Source organism: Gallinula chloropus, assembly GCF_964237585.1.
Source record: "Gallinula chloropus genome assembly, chromosome: 21".
NCBI classification, from domain to species: domain Eukaryota; kingdom Metazoa; phylum Chordata; class Aves; order Gruiformes; family Rallidae; genus Gallinula; species Gallinula chloropus.
In genome coordinates, this window is record NC_140106.1 from 3,383,557 (window position 1) to 3,401,665 (window position 18,109).

Here is an 18,109-nt window from a genome sequence, read left to right on the forward strand (position 1 = left end):
AGCTGGCCACTAAGCACCAGGCAGCAGCTCACTAACTGTCCCCTGGTGTGATGGGGGGAGGATTCAAAAGGTAAAAAAGAGAAAGAAACTCATGGGATGAGAGAAAAACAGTTTCATAAGCAAAAAGTAATTTTTAAAAGGGGAGAGAAAAACCCCCAAACAACCCCCAGCAAAGAGGGAGGAAAATGAATCCCATGAAAAACAAGCAATGTGCCACAGCACAGGCCCAGATGTCAATGGAAAAGGGCGTCTGCCTCTCCAGAGGACGCACTCCTGCAGACTCCTTCCCTTCCAGCGCTCACCAGCTTAGGTGCATCTGTTGAGCAGCAGAGCTGCTCCCAAGAAGACCTCAGAAGCCAGGGGTTTTTGTGCCAGCCCTGTGAGGAGTGGGTTCTCCACAGGGGCAGCGTACCTGGCACACTCCTCCCTTGCTGTGGATGCGGCCGTTTCCCGGAAGAGGGAGATGCTCTGCTTGAAGAACGGCTCGTACTTCTCTGTCCCACACGCCGGGTAAATGCGCCGGAAACCGCCCAGGTGCAACTTCTCGTACTGCTCTGGCTGGGCAAGCCAGGCAGCCTGGTTGCTCTTCAGCTCCTGACGTATGCAAACCGGGAGAAAGCAGAGGCAGGGAGGTGGGAGAGGAGGCTCCAGGTGCTGCCTGGGTGAGGGACAAGGGCCTGGCAAGCTTCTTTCCCCATCTGATAGCTCCTTTCACATGCATGCAGGGAGGCAACACGATCTGCACTCCACCTACCCCCAGAGAGGGCTGGGGAAGCACTTCCAGTTCTCTCCCCTGCTGCCCAGGCTCTCACCCTGCCCCTCAGCCTTTTCACCCAGCTAACCCAATGATAACAGAATTCCTTTAGAAGCCCCTGCTCGAGGCGTTCCTGCCACCCCTCACACTGTCAGGAGCTTTCCTCTCCAGACAGTGGGGAGCTTGGAGCAGCTGAGGCTGCAGGGGCAGGCCGAGTACGGGGTTAACATGCTCAGCAGCTCCAGCCTGGAGTTCTCTTGGGTGTCATAATTGAAACAGGAGCTGGAGGGATTCCTGCCCACCCACCACCCGCTCTCCCCCGCAGCAGGAAAAGCCCGGGCAGTGGGCTCGATGGGGATGGACCTCGATGCACAGGACCCAGAGCACCCAGCGCCACAAGTCTCCCCGTGCCCAGAGACAAGCCCTGGTGCTCCCTTGCAGGATGCCAATGGCTTGGGAGATTTCTCCTCCAAGGCCTTAGAGTGCCACAGCCTCCGTGAGCTTACGTTTGAAGCCGTGGGGAGATCTTTTCTCACTGGGACCTGTGGCACGATGGGGAAGAGCGGTACCTGGATGCACGGAGAGTCTGATGGCTGTGCAGGAGCCGTTCCTTTACGTGCTGCTTGTCTTCCTGCAGCACCTTCCTTCTGTCACAGGCAGGCACGTTTATCAGGCTGATGGTATCGCGGAGAAGTGCATCCTTCACCTCACGGTCCAGGCGAAGCTGGGAGAGTGGTTCACATGCCAAAACAAGGCGCACAGGCCCGAAGGAAGCTGCCCCAGGGCAGGGGGACACAGGGACAGCTCTAGGGACAAAGGTTTCTCACGGATCCCGGCCCCATCAGTTGCCTGGAAAATACCCGTGGCAGCAGCCGCAAACATCACCACCCTGTCCCACACCATGGCAATGACCAATGGCCCCTACTGAAGCAGCTCAACCTTGATATCATTTGCATGGAGGAGCAACATCATCCCTGCTAGCCCATCCCAAGGCAAGCTCCAGGGTAACAGCAGCCGTGAAACTTGTGCCTCCCCACGGGGCGTCTGCCACCTCCTGCCTGTGCAGTTGACCATGGCTCACCCAGCCTGACCCAGCCCCACGGCTCTCCCAGCTCGACCCCACCACGAGCTCAGCCCCACTGTCACCCAGAGGGGCAGTGGGTTCTGCTGCCAGGACTGGCTGCTGCCCTCACCTGCCACATCCCTAATTCCCGGGATCGGCATGGAGCAGCCCTGAGCCCCTGAGGTCGCAGGGCCACCAGCAGAAGGATAAAGAGGCAGGTGGGGGCTGTGGCCCTTCTTGCCTGAATAATGCTTCTGCTGCTGCTGCTTCTTCTGTTGCTGCTGCTGCTGTTGCAAAGCACTACATACCACGGCAGGGTGACATCACCACCCTGTCCCGCACCTTCCCAATGACTAATGGCCCCTCCTAAAGTAGCTCAACCTTGACATCATCTGCATGGAGAATGAAAATAATCCCTGCTACTGAAGGCCAAATTTGGGTGCAAGATTGCGGCTCTCAGGTGTCCCCAATGTCTGGAGGCAATGCCTTGCTTCTCTCAGCCCTTTCCAAGGAGTGGGAAATGGCTGCTGAGCAATGAAGTTGAGTCTGGCTGCTGCCTTCTCCTCCCAGGGATAATCTCTGTGGGGCACTCGAGCCCCCCCAGCCAGAACTAGTCCTGGCCAGCTGGAAGATGGGTCTGTGCACCACAAACATCTCCTGTGTGCCGCAGGGGGAAGCTTTGCAAAAGACACTTCTCTGGTTTGTCTTTCTTCAGCACCCTCACACCTCCCTTGGCTAGAGGAGATCCTGGGGTTTTTAACACAGGGATCGTCCCCTGGGCTGACTCCCAGGAATTCTCCTTGGCATGACCCCAGGGTAACCCTGATCCCTCTGCTTGTTCTCCCCACTCTGACCACAGGGAAGGGTAGAAAATGGGGGGGGCAAGCCCTTTCTCAGAATGGACCTGGACGTTGTTTCTCTGCTGCTTGGCTAAGAAGCTGCTCTGGGCACACAGGGTTCTCCCAGGGAGCTGCTGTGGTGCTGAGGGAGCGATCGCTCCTCGGGCCCAGCTCTCAGGAGCACTGAACGCCACAGTGCGAGGGTCCCCGGGATACCAGCCCACCCTGTCCAGCTCCAGCTGCCCCAAGATTACAGGGCAATTACGTGTCCAGTTAGAGACACGGCCTCCCAGGCAGCCACGATCTCTGCAAAGCCAAGAAAAGAGGCGTCACAGGGTACCAGGGTTCCCGATCTGGTGGGAGCAGGTCCACCCCTGCTGCTCTGCAGCTGCCAGGCAGCGTTTCAGGATGATGACGATGGCTGCTGCAGATGCTCCGGCTCTCAGAGGAGCTGGGATCGGTTGTCCGTCTGTCCCGCTGCGAGGTGCAGCTGGCAGTGTGGGACCAGCCTCCTGAAGCTGCAGCCAGGTGCCTGTGGAGACAGGAGGCTGCCGAGGCCCTGCCATGGCTGCGGTGCTGGGTCCTGCAGGGTGCCATTCAGCACCGGTTGCACTGTGGGACACAGGCACTTGGCTGCACGTGGAGTTGTGTCCCCTGTTTGGAGGGCCACAGGTCTTTCTTGCCTGTCAAACCACCCCAGAGGGATGCAGGCTGTCACCCAGGGCCCTTCTGCAGGCCTCTCCCAAGGGCTGCTCTCTACGCTTGTCGCCCAGTAAGGCCCAGCCTTGGACCTGCTCCCATGGCCGCACGGCTGGTGATTGCCCAGCTCTCTGGTCTGCCCAGGTCTCTCTTTGAGGTCTAAAAGACTCATTTTGGGGGTCCAAGGCCTCATGGAAAAGTTCCAAGCTGCACTTTTAAGGTGACAGGACTCCCCTCCTTAGGAGCCCAGACCATCCCTTTGAAGGCCTCGAGCCTGCTTTTGAAGGCCCCACCACCACCTCCACGTGAGAGTACAGAGCCTCCTTCTCTGGCTCCTACGTGTCGCTTTTAGGAATCATTGCCCAGTTTTGAAGATTCAGCACAGAGTTGTGGGTGCCCAAAGCCTGGTTTTAGGGTGCAGACTCCTCATTCAGGGAAAAAGGCCTCATTTGTTTCATGCTCAAAGCCTTGTTTTCAGACTCCAAAGAGCCTGGTTTAGGCTGCAAAGCATCTCTTCAGGGCTCCAAACCTGGTTTCGGGGTGGAAAGCCACATTTTCCATTCCTAGAGCTCCACTGTCGGCATTTAAAGTCCTGTTCTGAAGGCCAAACCCCTGCTTTTGAGGGTCCAGACTCTCCTGTGTGGGGCCCAATGCCCTCTTTTCCAGCTCTAAGCCTCCTTGTAGATCCCCAGGCCCTCTAATATGGACCAAAGCTTCATTTGGGCAAGGAGGGGCAAGAGGCTACTGAGGGGACTGGAAGACAAATGTTGTGAGGGGTGTCTGAGTGTTAGAAATGCCAATGGTCCTAAAGAAAGGACTTGAGGTACACACGTTAGTGAAACAGTAATTTATTATACATTCTTGCAAGAGCTGGTACCTAACAAAGTAGGCACACCTTTGGTCAGAGTTTGTAGCACTTTTATACCATATCCTTATTCAAAAATCATTCGGTTAACTCATACAATTGTACATATTCATAACCTGTCCCGCTTCCTATTAAAATGAGTTCCAAGAAGTGATTTCCATCAACTCCTCCCCACTGCGCCTGCGCACTGCTGTTTGGTGGTGGTCGTTGAGGGTCATGGGGATGAAGTCGGATGGCTCCTCTTTGTCACCGCAAGTAACCTTCTGTCTTGCGCAGACTCAGTTACCCCTTGACTCTGATCCAAACTACAAGTGGGGTTCCTGCCCACCCACCACCCGCTCTCCCCCGCAGCAGGAAAAGCCCGGGCAGTGGGCTCGATGGGGATGGACCTCGATGCACAGGACCCAGAGCACCCAGCGCCACAAGTCTCCCCGTGCCCAGAGACAAGCCCTGGTGCTCCCTTGCAGGATGCCAATGGCTTGGGAGATTTCTCCTCCAAGGCCTTAGAGTGCCACAGCATCCGTGAGCTTACGTTTGAAGCCTTGGGGAGATCTTTTCTCACTGGGACCTGTGGCACGATGGGGAAGAGCGGTACCTGCATGCACGGAGAGTCTGATGGTTGTGCAGGAGCCGTTCCTTTACGCGCTGCCTGTCTTCCTCCAGCACCTTCCTTCTGTCACAGGCAGGCACGTTTATCAGGCTGATGGTATCGCGGAGAAGTGCATCCTTCACCTCCCGCTCCAGGCGAAGCTGGGAGAGTGCTTCACCTGCCAAAACAAGGAGCTAATTCACACTCCAGCACCCAGCAAGCGCTGCCAGCAGCCAGCCCCAGCCCCAACCTCATCCCTGGACCCAAAACCAGCCCCAGCCGTACCACACACTTTCCGATGAAGTCGGTCGGCCACTCAGACCCCACAGCCCGCAGGACTGGGTGTGTGGAGCAGCTCTCGGGATTTGAGATGCTCTTACAGGTCAAGAAGGCCTTGGGTTCAGGGCACTCCCTGCTGTTGGAGAGGGTGTCCAGGGAACGGTCAGGGACACCCTCCAGTCCCGCTTAGGCTACAGCAGCTCGCCTGGGACTTAACCCAGGAGGCCCTTCTGAAGCAGATCAGCTCTGTTCAGCCCACAGCTCCTTGCTGCGCAGCCTCCCCCCAGACCAGCCAGCTGTCGGCTCTCCACTGCTTCCGGTCTTGTTTCAGCCCAGCAGGAGATTCCCTCCTCACCTCGAGCAGCCACGGCTTCAACTTTCTGTCCAGTAAAATGTCGAAGCCCAGGATCTCAAATCAGGCACTGCCAGTCACGTGCTGGGGAAAGCAACTGTGGTACTGGTGCTTCACAATGGGCTGAGCGGAGATCAGTGTCTTGATAACAAGATCTTCAATATCTTCCCAGAGCTTGGCCTTATTGAAGCTGTTTTCTCTCATCCAAACAAACAGGGTGGACAGTTTCCTGTGTGCAGGACAGAAGACACTAAGAGCTGCCCTGTGAGACCACGATCGCCCTGAGAAAGGCCCTGGCAAACAGGGCTCCCAAAGGCAGCCTTCCTGCAGGTCGTGCCCCAGGCACTGCAGCATCCCCACAAGACCGTACCTCGTGCTGCCCTTCACGTCATCCCAGACAAAGTTTTCACTGCGTCTGTTGATGGCATAATTGGTCAAATGCATGCAGGTGTCATCCTGAGAGAGGATACGTGAGAGGCTTTCATTTACTATAAGCCATATGGCACCAACACAAACTGCTCACAGACTGTTCTGGGAAGAGGTACAGAGGGTGCAAAGAACAGGAAAGAAGCAAGCTGCATGCCATGAAAGCCACCAGACTTGCCTTTCCTACTGGGTTCCTGGTGCTGCTGGGGTCGATGTACCTCTTGGTGGCAAAGCGGGCCAGACCCTCCTTGTAGATAAAAATCCTCAGTGGGTCACAAGAGGTGACCAGCACATAAAAACGAAGGTCAAATTTGAAGCCATCAATGAGGAAAGGCTGTGAGAAAAAAAGGCAGGAGGGACGTGAGAAAAGCAAAGGCTGCGAGGCGGCTGCTGGCTGCCCTGCACGAGGCTGGCTGCTCTGTCTCACTGCTTGTGCCGCTCCCCGGCCCCTCAGCAGCGAGGAGAAAGGCAAGCTTTCGCCAGGCCTTTGCTGAGCTGCGGCCACCTCTGTGCCCCTGGCAGGTCCAGGAAGGTGCAGGGAGAGGACACAAGGGGGATGTGGGATGCTGGAGGAGCTGCGAGGTTGCACACCCCCAGCTCTAGTTTGAGACTGTCCCCGTTACCTTAGAGATGTACTGCTGACAGATCATACGCTTGTCGTGTTTGATCTCCTTTGGGTTTCGCGTTATGAAGATGCCTTTTCCCCGGCAGCCACTGGGAGGCTTGCAGATGAACATTCCGGTTTTCCTCTTGTCTCTGTAGACCTGGAAATCTCCATAGCTGTGGGAGGAAGTGGGGGCTGTTCAGAGCTGCAAAAAACCCCCATCCCCTGAGCTCACCCATAACAGAGGGCAAGTTTTCCTGGCTCCAGGAAACAGCCCCAAGAACAGTCAGAGGCCTGCAAAGAGATGCTCTTGCAGCAATGATGCTTTTGGTCAGGAATAGGGAAAATCCTGCTGAGCGTGAGGTGGGTGTGGCCATGGAGCAGGTGATGGGAGCCCTGATTCTAGGTTTTCAGGCAACGGCCAGAGTAAAATCTGCCTAGGAATGGGCATCTTGGCCCCTTGCCACGACACCGGGTGCTCCTGGGCCACATTCAGCCGCGCTGCGAGCACTGCTCGCCCGTACGTGAGGAGAGAAGCCAGGCCGTGCGCCCCAAAGCTTCGGGACCTTGGTGGGAGTTTCCATCCCACTGTGCCCAGAATTCTGCTCAGCGGAGTGACCCGCACTCTCCCACCACCCTCTGGCCTCAGCGTGCTCTGCTGCAGCGCTGGCAGAGACACAGGGCCATCGCCATCGGTGGGGTGTATCCGCCTCGTGCCCCTGTCCCATGCCCTTCCCGGGCAAGCAATGGGCACTGCCCCAGCCCCCGGGAGACGAGAGCCTGCCACGACGCCCCGCCACTGCCGCCTCTCCTGCTCGCTCCGAGCTGCAGAGACACCTTCCAGCCAAAAGCCGATTCACAATTCTCCCTCGCCCACTGCCCTTTGGCATTCCGGGTGGGTGCCCCTCCCCAGCTTTAGCCCCTCTGCACTCTGCCTGCAAGGCACATGGCCTGAAGCCAGAGACGTGTGCCGACACACCGCTCAGACACAGGGAGGGATCCCAAGTGTGAGAGACCCACCCCAGCCCACCACAGAGAGGTTCCCGCTGCCTCATTTCCTATCCCTGCTCTCAGCTGCTTTAATGCCCATCACTCACTCAGCTGGCAGGCACCAAGTGCGGGGGAATATCTTGTACTCCTCGGGGAAGAGCTTGAGCATGCGGTTCAGGTTGCGCGCTAACAAGTCCTTCCGGCAGATCTCCATCATGCCTGGGAAGTGGTTGATTTTCTGAAAGAGGTGCAGAGGGAAAAGAGAGTCAGCCGTGGTGAAGAGGTGGAACTCTTGCCGGGTGATGACTCCCTGCCCTGGGCAGCCATGGAGGAAGCTGCCACCTCCTGTCCCAACTCCTCCAAGGACTCCTCCTCTGCGCTGGTGTTGGAAGACGGAGTCACCACCGGCGAGGGGGCAGGAGTGGGCTGTGAGGAGGTGGTAGGAGTCTCCTGCAGTGAAGGAACAGGACTTCCCTCCGGTGATGATGTAGGAGTCCCCCCAGGGATGAGGGCAGGCACAGGGCTGGTGGCAGGGCTGTACTCCTGATCTTCAGCAGCCTCGTAGAATGGGAAGCCCATGTGCAGGAGCATCTGCTCCCTGCAGCTCTCTGCCGCGACCTCAATGTGTTCATTGACAAAGTTGGCTGTCCGGTCGTGCAGAAAGGGCTGCAGGGTACGGACCATGGACACCTCGTCCAGTCCTTGGCTGCACAGAACGAAGATGACGGTGTTCTTCAGAAGATCTGCGTCCCACCACTCAGCCCCAGATGGCAGATGCTGGTTCAGCCAGGGGAGCAGGGGCTCCAGTGTCTCCTCAGACTGGCGGAAATAGTCTGCCCAGTCCTCAGGTGTAAAGCCAGCCACATCTCTGCTGGGTGCCGGCTCCTCAATCTCCTGCTCTTCTTGGTCATCATGGTCCTCCAGTGGATCTGATGGTGGTGGCAGATCCAACTCCAAGAAATCGTCCTCAGACCGCAGGGAGAAGCGGACGGTGTTGACCTGCTGCCGGCACAGGGCGCACGATGATTTGTGTTTTGCCCACCGCAGGACGCAGCCCAGGCAGAACTTGTGGCCACAGGGTGTCACGTAAGCCATGTCACCTGGAGCACCCTGGCAGATGGGGCAGCTCCACTGTTCCTTCTCTGTTGCCATGTTGACTTGTTGCAGCGGGCTGGGGAGACCTGCACCGCAGAAGGGAGAGGGGCCACAGTCACTGGCTGTCCCGGGAAGGGGAGAGGAGGAAGCAGGTCCCTGGCCCCTGGCTCCAGAAGGACACCCTCCCAGCTCCCCAAGCCCCACAGCCCACCCCATGGCCACCCCATAGCCACGATTCCTCACACGGCTCACCTCCAATGCCAAAAGCACACCACACAGTGTCCAGCTGCCTCAGCTAGGCAGGGCTGGGGAAACACACCGCACGGCTCTTGAACGGGCACCAAAGCTGCCAATGGCAGACACCAAAACACCCAGAGAAGCCTGGCTTGAGCCTCCACACCTCGCAGGCACGCTCAGTGGGAGTCCAGGCACGAGCCAGACTGAGCCAGGCTCTGCCGGTGCCCCAAGAGAACCACCCAGTGACGTGACGTCACATCCCACTGCTTGCTGGCATCACAGCAGGCCTCCTGCTCCTGGCGATCTTGCACAGGGTGGCACTGGCCCCTGTGCGGATTGAAAATGTCATTTCCATGCTCCTGGAACTTGGAATATGGCAACACGTTTGATCAGAAGCACAAATAGTCCAGGGCTGACCTAGCTGAGGCCAGACAGATGAGAAGAAGCCATCAGCAATCTTTGCTGCCTAAGAAGCCGCGTTGGGGGGAAACTCAAACAGAAGGCAGACTGTGCACTGGAAAAAGTCTTGGGTTTGGCATTTTTCCCTACCTGAAGCTGATGCTCATACTGGGTTGGAAGGGACCTTTAAAGGTCCTCTAGTCCACCTGCCCTGCAGGAAGCAGGGACATCTTGCCTAGATCAGGTTGCTCAGAGACCTTGAGTATCTCCTGGGACTGAGCCTTCACTACCTCCCTGGGCAACCTGATCCAGTGATGTAACACCCTCATTCTAAAGAACATTTTCCTAATTTCCAACTTGTATCTACCTTGTCCTGGTAGTGCCCACCACACTCCCTCCTAAGGAACAATCGTCTGCGTGGGGCTCAGCTCTCAGCTGGGGCAAAACCAAGACAGCACCTCTTAGTGATTTCTGGCCTGCTGCTGGCTTTCATGAGCACCACTGAGAAGCTGTACAAGCCTCTAAGGAGACAGGACCATGCAAGATAGTTAAGCTCTCCTGTACCTATCAGCCAAGACAATTCCTGCTCTGCTAAATGCATGGTAGGAGGCTGGAGGCATGAAGGAAGGAGATGTTGCATGTTTCCTCTTCAAGCACAGCTCTGAGGGAACACAGTTTAGCGTTCACACTGAGATTGTCTCCTCGGGGTTTTAGCAGCCTCAGGAATTTGCATTACACATCGCTGCCACAGGCACTTTCTCCTCTCCTCCAAGACCGTGGCTGTGTCCAAGCCTAGAGAAGAGCCCACCTGCTCAGTGCTTAATAGAAAGCTCTTGTAGGAGCAGCACCCCCCATTCACTAACACATGACATGGGTCTGCTCAGTCGCCTTCAGAGTTCCTCTGCTCCTTTCTCACAGCAACAGTGGGCCGATTCCCTCCTCAGTGCAGGGCAGTTACATTGGTATGTTAGCAGACAGTTTCACTGTGAGGTCTGTTAGGAAAGTGAGGACGTGAGTGGGGTTTTAAACACAACAGTTAAAAAAAAAAAAAGAAAATCTACTTTCAGTAAGTGGAGCTGATGGAATACTATGTTTGGGAGTGAGTTAGGCTGAGAGCAGTGCTGGTCACACACTGATGTTCTAGCTGTTGCCAAGCAGTCAAGGACTTTTCAGTTGTTGATAGGTCACTGCTAGCGGGAAGGGAGGGGACACAGCCAGGACAGGTGACCCAAGCTGCCCAAAGGGGGTATTCCATACCAATGATGTCATGCTCAGCAAAGAAGAGGGGCAGGTGGGGGGAGGAGCAGGCAGCTCCAGGACACACATTTTTGGGGACCATCCAGTTTCAGTGCAGCTCTGAGCTGTGCGGCTGAGTTGTGCAGTTTGCTGAGACACTGCCTTGTGCACCACCAGTTTCATGTGTTTTGCTCTGAAGTCCTGTCATTATTACACTGGTATGTTAGCAGACAGTTTCACTGTGAGGTCTGTTAGGAAAGTGAGGAAGTGAGTGGGGTTTAAAAAAAAAAAGAAAATGTACTTTCAGTACGTGCTTGACAAAGCAGCTATCTGTGGTGCCAAAAGACAATGGACAGGAAATGGAACGGAAATTTTTAAAATTATTAGTAGTGATCACAGAGATCTGTCAAACAAGCTAAGGGAAACTGATGTGCAGCACTGGGCCACTCACTATCAACGTGCCTCGAGGCTTAGTGGATATAAAACTGAAATACCAAGTGAAGTCCAGACTTGAAAAATCTAATTTCAGATATTCACAGAATCCTAGAAGAGTTCTGGTTGGAAGGACTCCAAAGCCTATCTAGTCCCAACCTCCTGTCACAGGCAGGGAGATCCTCCACTAGCCCAGGTTGCCCCAAAGCCCCATCCAACCTGGTCTTGAATACTGCCTGGGAGGAGACATCCATCCACAGCTTCTCTGGGCAGCCTGCGCCAGGGCCTCCCCTCACAGGGAGTTATTTCTGCCTCATATCTAATATAAATGCTCCCTCCTTCAGCTTAAGGCCGTTCTCCATTGTCCTCTCTACTACAGTCCCTCATAACCAGTCCCTCTCCAGCTTTCCTGTAGCCCCTTCAGGTACTGGAAGGCTACAATTCCCTTGCTTTATCACCATGGTGTTGAAATGAAGTATTAAAGGATTACCATATAAAGGTGGAGGAGGAGTCAAAATGCCTCTCCCTATCATTCTCTTTCCTACATTCCAAAAATGCAGAAGGAAGAAATTATTAAATGTGTAAATTGAAAACAAAGCTATGCAGACAATGCTAGCTGGGATTTTGTAAAACACAGGGGAAATAAACCAATTCCTAACCTAGAATCTAAATCGACCCTCACTAGAGTGTCTGGGAACATTTTTAAAGGGCCCTGAAGATAAAGCTTTTAGAACTGAGGATGTGCTGAGAAACTGCAGGTAGCACTAAACCCACTCACCCTGGCAAGATGCAAGGAGATATGTGGTCCAGCATTTCCCAGTCTGTAGGAAGAGATCCTTGCAGGCAAGCATCTTGTTTACTGTGTGCCTGGTCTCATCAAGCCTGCATCTGATTATGAGGCATGTGGACAGGTCTTCACAGAAATTGGGGTAGAGAGGAGAGACTGCAGGACACGCTGGCCTGAAGAACAGCACAATGAAGGAATGTATGGAAGCATTCTTACATTAAAGCATTGGGAATATAAAATCCAGAGCAATGTCGTAGCCTCCGCTGAAATGCCTGGTTATCAGAGGGAGGAGGAATTAGCTGTAAGGTGCTGCTGTACAGAGGAAAGTTTAAATTCAGGGACAAGGGGCTATTTTATTTTTGTTGAACACCCTCTGTCTTCATCAGGAGGAAGGAAAATTATTGGCAATGATGGATGAGATCGTTGTAGCATATACCAGCTGAGAAACAACCGGTGAACATGAAGAACATACTGCAAAGCCTGTTAGAACTGTTACATGGAGTAAGACTGATTAAAGGAAATTGGGCAGCAATGGTGGTGAGGATGTTAGTATGCAAAGGTGCCTTGGAGAGACCCAAAGAGGAATTAAAACAGTCCTGTTTAGGATCATAGACTCACAGAATCATTTTGGCTGGAAAAGATCTTTGAGGTCAAGAATGAAAACTCCGTGGGAGTGGATAAAATGTGAGCATACCTGCTGCCTGTGTGCCACACATCACTTGGGAAACAGGTGGAGATTTTTTCCCAGCTGTTGGGTACAGAGGGGAAGGAAAACTACAGCTGCTCATCCTGATGGCTTGTGGGACATAACACAGGCTCAAGCTGAACTTACCATTGGCCACAGGCTTGAACTTAATTGCTCCTGAAAACAGAGTGTCAAAGGCTTACACAGTTTTAGATTGCAAATTAATTAAAGGATTAGCAGGGCTTTATTTTTCTATGTGGACGCTATTAAAAATATGAATTTGCATAGATGATCAGCTGGTTTAATATAGCTAATTATTGCATTAATGCAGTCTTTGCTTAAGTAAAGTACTGCAAATAGAGCGCAGTATACGGAGATGCCTTCAGTGAGCCAAAATTAAATGACATTAACTCAAAGTATGCACAAGACATAACTAAGGAGAACATAAACACCACAGATACCAACCAGCTGGGAAGAGGGGAAGTCTCCCTGGACACTATGCTTCTTGCAATGTGACAATCTTAATAGCTGGGAGCATTCCAGCTATTCCAGCTGGAAAAGCCAGCTCAACGTACCTTGGTGTTGTGTACTTGGCTTTCTTAAAACTTAGTTACTTTGGAGTTTTGAAAAAAAATCCCAAATTACAAGCCTTATCACTCCCTGGAGATATGCTTTTTGAATAGGCTGACTTAAACTCTGACAAAAACGCTGTTTCAAGGTCTTCTCCTTAAACATCCCCCCCACTTCCCTCTTTGCTTGCTCTCACTGAAGCACTTGTTTTTCCAGTGATTGCAATAGAGAAGTTTGAGGCACACAGGGGGGCTGACAAGCTGCCTGTTAGCACATCCAAGTAGAGATCTAAGGAACGATCTTTAGCCTTTTCACTGCTAAATAAATATTTGCCCTGTGTGGTGTTGTCCCCTGTGGTGGATCAACTAGAGAACAGACCTTTTCCCTTCTCCTTTCCTCTACAGCAGTGGGAACCTCAGCTGACTAAACAACCCAGTCCTCCGAGGGCACAAGCCTGGTCCTCCTGTCCCGCTGGATCCCGCAGGGAAGGGACATTGGCATTCCCCCACCCACAGCCCCCCTACTCCCAAGTGATGTTGTCCAGCCAGAGGACCAGGGCCCTGGGGGAGGTTGAGGGTCCTACTCAGCCATGTAAAGGCAAACGCCAGTCCCCCACCCTGACAGACCTACCAGCAAAAGGAGGTCCCGTAAGGCAAATTCAGCGGTACCTGCCTCTAGCCGTGAGCATCACGGTGCTGTCATTTCCCCTTCCCCAAACTGAGAACTAAAAACATGTGCTCACACAATACACGAGTCACTCTGAAATGCTCTAAGGTGACAGTCAATTTCTAATGCTTTACGCAGAGGGGAATATGCAAAGAGAAATATTTCAGTATGTAGGCAGAAGGAAAAGCTCAGCACTTGACTGAAACTTTTTATTTTGTGTTACATAAGAGTGAGATAATTATATCTAGTAATCTTCCTGGTATTCAGGACACCGAGTTTTAAGTCACCCTGGATATTTGGATTATTGTAAGTAAAAAGCAATGTTGATTTCTACTTCTTCATTGCAGATTGTTTATTTAAATTTTGCTGTGTTTTCCAATCCCTTCTTTCCCAGGAATCACCGATTGCCACAAACAAAGACCCAAACATTAAAAATACATTTAAATCAGAAGTATTTTTCAGTTTTGTTACTAGGGGCATCTACCAGTATTTTAAATAAAAATTACCTCATTTTATAATACCCCCCAAAATATTGTTACTTAGAAGGAAACATCTGGAAGGAAGGCAGTCAAAATTTTAAAAATTCCTTGCAAGTTCAAAAAATATATTTGAAAACTCTGCCTTTTAATGAACATTCTATAAATATATATTTAAAAGACAGGCAAAGCCCTGTATTTCAGGGCTGAACTTTATTCTGTGATGAACCTGTGCAGGGCTGAGGATGGAATAAAAACGCCTTCTCCATCATGAGTGATGAGAACACCTCTGTGTGTGACCCACAGAGAGGAGAGGGGCCATCAAACTTATCTCCCTGCCCTCCCTTGATGGCTTAGTTCATCCTCCACAAGCTGCGATGTCAATGACATGAATCCTATGACCAGGCACCACCTCCATCTCCCTGTGACTACTTTGGGCAAGATGCTCTTGATCACACCTCTGAAGGAAAGATACTGCTTGTAGTCTGAGTGCTGGCCATCCACAGCAACAGCACAAGAGCTCACTGCAGCACTCAGCCTTGGGCAAGCTCTCTTCACCTTATGTCTTCTACCTATAGCCAAAGCATCAAGCCAGTGCCTGCTCACTCCGTTTCCTATTGCTGTTCTTAGAACAGTGAATTATTCCTAGATTTCTGTATTTGTCTTTATCTTGCTCACCCTTTATTTCCCCTGAATAGTATCTTAGGCCTTGTCATCCTTTTCTTTACAGCTCATTTATGACTTAATCCAGTTTAGTCTCGGACAAATAGATTATTTCACAATTAATAGCATGACCTGCAAGGACTCACATCTTACAAAACAAGATGTTTCAGAAATTCTTCTTTTTTTTTAATTAAGAGAACATCCTTTGCTTCCTACTTGTCTTTACGGCTAGGCAAGGAGAAAAATCTATAATGTAATTAAGGAAGTCATCAAGCTTGTGCATCAGTAGCTGAGGAAGAAACTAATATACGGTTCAAGGGAAGGATTTCCACACCAAGTGTGCTTAGCCATGTACAGTGACAAATGAAGCATTGTCAAAGTGAGCAGAGTTCTATAATTTTGGTAAGAGAATTTTTAGTACAGGACTGTACCAAGCTGGGTAAATCCAGAGCTTCTCCTAAGCAGAGCTACAAAACAAGGACCGTCAACAGCACTGGACTGATGTGGTTCTAAGACCCAAATAAGTGGTCTCACAGCTGAATCTTATGCTTACCTACCAGCTGGACTGGTAGGTCCCCCAGAACTGAATTGGGATTTAACAAACATTTGATTTGGGTTCAAGTGTCAAGGATTTTGCAGGGAGGTGTGAGGGAGGCTTTGAAAACAGATGGGAAAATGATGCTGTGATGGTAAATTTCCGCTTGCTGTGGCCTTTGCGTTTAGGAACAATTAAAAGGTGATGAGAAGCATCCAGTCCATTCATGGGCTGTAAAACTGGAGAGGGGGAAGAGGCAGAGGGCTCAGACTTGCATTTCAGATTGCTGTCCAAGACTGGCAGTGCTGGTGCTAAGATTTTGAAGGAGACTGCAGTGGCCACCTGGGGTGAGAGTGGGGAGGAGGCCCTCCAACAGCCATTCTAGCAGTGTGATCCAGATTCTGGAGCAGCGTCCTACTTCTCTCAGTGCAATGCAATCTACCAAACTCTTATCTCCCTATGAAACATGCACTTATGTCAGACCTGCAAGAAATTCAAATAACTGAGTTAAATTCTCACTGAATTTTACATATAGTAGAAATATTTGGATGCTTTGCTTTCCCACAGATTGCAGTGAACAGACTTAACTGCAATACCTGACTCAGATGACATTTCAGTGATCTTTAAATTCATTTATACGGGTTGTAAACTTATGTGGTAGGTAAATTAATGTAATTTCTATAAATACTTCTGGAAAACTTTGTGATACATGGGAAAATCCTCTTGAGAGTTACTTCAGTGAAAGGCACTGTATGCCAGTAAGAAAGGTAATTGCTACTGGTAATGTGTTTTACTTTGGGTATTCTATAATTACGTTCTTACATAACCAAACACAAAAAGGCAGTGACAAGTGTACCCAGCCCTCTCTCGCCTTCTCTTCCATCAAAACCATCTACCAGTTTTTGTTGCTAACCTGTGGCACTGCGGTTTCTAAAGGCAATAACATTCCAGACAAGATGCACAAAGGCATTAAAATTTATATTTCAAGAGCAGGGGAGAGGAAACAGTGGGAAAGCCTAAGGAAGTGATAAATACTTCAGGAAACCAGGTAAAAGCCATCAAGTGCTAAAGTCTTTCAGGGAGACCATACCTTTATGTATAGTACAAATCTGTATTTTTCACATCAGTATTACATCTTACTATTGTCAGTAACATGCTGGCACAGGCAGGAGGAGCCAACACTGTGCAGGTTCCCAAAAATATTCATATTTTGACAAAGATATTTAGACATTCTTTTCTTGAAGGCGACCTCCAGAAGAGCACGAATTCCCACTACAACCAAGCATGTTCTGTGTATGGATCACTCTTCTTTAGTCTTGCAGCTGTCAGCATGAAAGATCCAAACTTGCTGACTCAGCACTGGGACAAAAGGTTTATTTCTCTGGTTTAAAAACTGGGCACATGTTTAGGATTGTACCACCTACCAAAAACCGTACTTCAAACTGTCTTTATGATGAAACTTAGTGCGCTGGAATTGAAAAGAAAAGAAGAAAGGAGAAAAAAAGGAAAACACAAAAGAGGCTTCTCATCTTTCCATCTCTTAGAACTCCTGCTATGACAGACACGCAAGTCCCAGCTTACAACAGCAAAAAAACATGGAAAAAAACCCCAAACCTCCTACAAAATTAATGCCTTTGCAGGTTTTCCAGCAAGCCTTTGTTTCTTTATATCCCTCTAGTGTTCTGTGCTAACAAAGGCCAAGGAATGTCTGTCTGGCTGCCTGTCTAGACTACACCTAATCTCATGCTCTGCAAATGTACCCAAGTGAGGTCTGAACTCGTCACATCCCAGAGTCATCACACTCACGTGGCACTCACCCTGCTAATGAGGGTGGCTGCTCCACGTCATCAGAAGAAGCTCTAGATGAAGTGGCACTGTACTGTGTGATTCATTACAGATGTATCCTAAAATCAGCAGCAAACACATGTAACAATAGTACGCCATCTCCTCATAGTGCATCCTCAAATGGTTGTAACTTTTTACCTATCTGCTAGGAATCAGCAGAGAATAAAACAGTGGCTTTAATAATTAGCCTGCACATCTAGAAATAAACCTTACTGGGATAGCAAGATAAACTCTGTCCTTGAACTGAGCAGGGCTAAATTCAGAAGTTATTTCTAATACGATCGCAGGCATTAAGAGAAAAGCCTGCTGTAATTGCTTTGCTCTTGATAGTATGAAGGGGCCAGTAATAACATGTCCATTTCTCCATCCTTAATTGTATTTCTCAATTCTTTTCAGACTTCATACAGGTGTAGTGGGTATTTTTTTCCTTGTCAGAGGCACAGTTTGAATGCTCCCCTGAGGGTAAAGAGAGTCTCACTAAAGGCACATTTAGCACATATGGGAATTCAGTAATGGCTTATTTATTCTCTTTGAAGACTGTGGTCACAAGTCCTGAGTTCCAATGCACCACAGCTGTGTGCATTAATAATGGAGTATTACACTCATTGTGCTTCACAACATGTGGCAAAGCTAAAAACACTTGGGCAACAACACCTTAAAAAACTGCTTCCTTCTTCAGCTCTTCTGATTTACATCAATACACCACACACAGCAGAAGCAGATGCTTGTATTAAATAGATGCTGCTATTTGAAGCAGACAAACTATATATTTTTTTTAATTATGCTTTGTCATCTGAACTATCAGGAAAAAATCTTTGGTGCAGGTTAGCAATTGTTTTTCACAGGTAAAAAAAATTACAAGCTTTTCTGCATGAAGTTCTCTATATTGGAAAGGCTAATTCAATCCCATGTGATACCACTACTTCATCTTCATCTGACATGCATTATTCAGAAAAAAACATATAAACTGAAAAAAATTAGAAAGGTTCAGCTGTCTCCAAGATTACAAAACCTCATTTCATC

General features: G+C 50.5%; 1 pseudogene across 1 annotated transcript; it reads right to left on the minus strand.

Moving 5' to 3' along the window:
* Positions 1-306: 306 nt before the first annotated feature.
* Positions 307-8,144, minus strand: LOC311199743 (tubulin polyglutamylase TTLL13-like; annotated as a pseudogene). The gene is made up of 9 exons: positions 8,079-8,144; positions 7,568-7,698; positions 6,490-6,646; positions 6,054-6,200; positions 5,811-5,896; positions 5,444-5,669; positions 1,324-1,495; positions 813-837; positions 307-594 (listed from the first exon to the last, which is right to left on the minus strand). The product of its transcript is annotated as a tubulin polyglutamylase TTLL13-like (transcript).
* Positions 8,145-18,109: the final 9,965 nt, after the last annotated feature.